At 34.2% G+C, this 1,063-nt stretch overlaps 1 long non-coding RNA gene across 1 annotated transcript; it reads right to left on the reverse strand.

The window, feature by feature from the left end:
* Window positions 1-593: 593 nt before the first annotated feature.
* LOC124892535 lies at window positions 594-1,057 on the reverse strand. The gene is made up of 2 exons (XR_007050305.1): window positions 789-1,057; window positions 594-693 (listed from the first exon to the last, which is right to left on the reverse strand). It is a non-coding gene; the product is annotated as an uncharacterized LOC124892535 (long non-coding RNA).
* Between the last annotated feature and the right edge of the window lie 6 nt (window positions 1,058-1,063).

Raw genomic sequence — 1,063 nt, forward strand, 5'->3', positions numbered from 1 at the left:
CGAGCAACTTAGGTTTCAACTGGGAAGGGAAGTCATTTGAAGAAACTGGTTACTCCTTGGATCATTCTGCAGCAGTACACAACCTTATGTTTCCCGGCAGTAGTTTAGATTACCGGATGATTGAACTTTGAAATATTTTATTATATATCGGTGATAAGGTATTTATTGATATCCTCTTGGACTGTATCGCCACTATCACTTAGGTGTACAATTGGACACAGAGATAGAGGAGAGATTTTGATACCATAAACAAGGATTACGCCACTACCACTTAAGTGTACAATTTTTTGATTGGAACTTAGTGGAAATAATTTAACAATGTATAACTACACTGTTTTCCATGAATTGAAAGGAATGAACTAATTTAAATGCCAGAAGAAAAATATCAAAATCTATAATTTCCTGGAAGAGAGGAAAACCTCAAGTTTCCTCCCACACTAATTATTATTCCCTTACCAAGCTGAAGATGGTGTAACCATTGGTTCAAAAGGTTATTAATTTTCTGTAAAGCCAGAAAATACACCAGAACTGAAGCTGATTATGATGGAAAAACAATAATAGATGGATCTATCTTTGGATCACTCAGAAACCAATAAGAAAAGCTGGCTTACTCTTTGATATAAAATCATGCCATGACTACTGTAGGGCAGACATACGCCTTATCACCTTAGTAGGTCCAACTAGTGGTTTGATCTACAATTGTTATCATAACCAACAGATGATATCAATATAGTGAAACTAAACTGCACTACAAGAATTTTGATATTTGTTAAGGTTAAGCCTGTCACCTGCTTGAAGAAAGTAGGCAAATGTGAACTTGTAAGCAAATATCACCAACCAGTAGACCAAATATCTGCAGCATTTAAAACACATGAATACATTAACATTTCGCACATATGACAAAAGGCCAAAATTAATACTTCAGGAGTAAATAAGAAATAAGGCAAATAATTTGCAAAAGGAATCCATGTTAAAGGCAACTTTCTCTTTTAAAAAGTAAATAGATTCAGGAAGGCATCAAGAAGATGTAGTATTAAAAGAGTAACAAAAAGCTATGTTGCTC

This window comes from Capsicum annuum, unplaced genomic scaffold, assembly GCF_002878395.1.
Source record: "Capsicum annuum cultivar UCD-10X-F1 unplaced genomic scaffold, UCD10Xv1.1 ctg48173, whole genome shotgun sequence".
Taxonomy (NCBI): domain Eukaryota; kingdom Viridiplantae; phylum Streptophyta; class Magnoliopsida; order Solanales; family Solanaceae; genus Capsicum; species Capsicum annuum.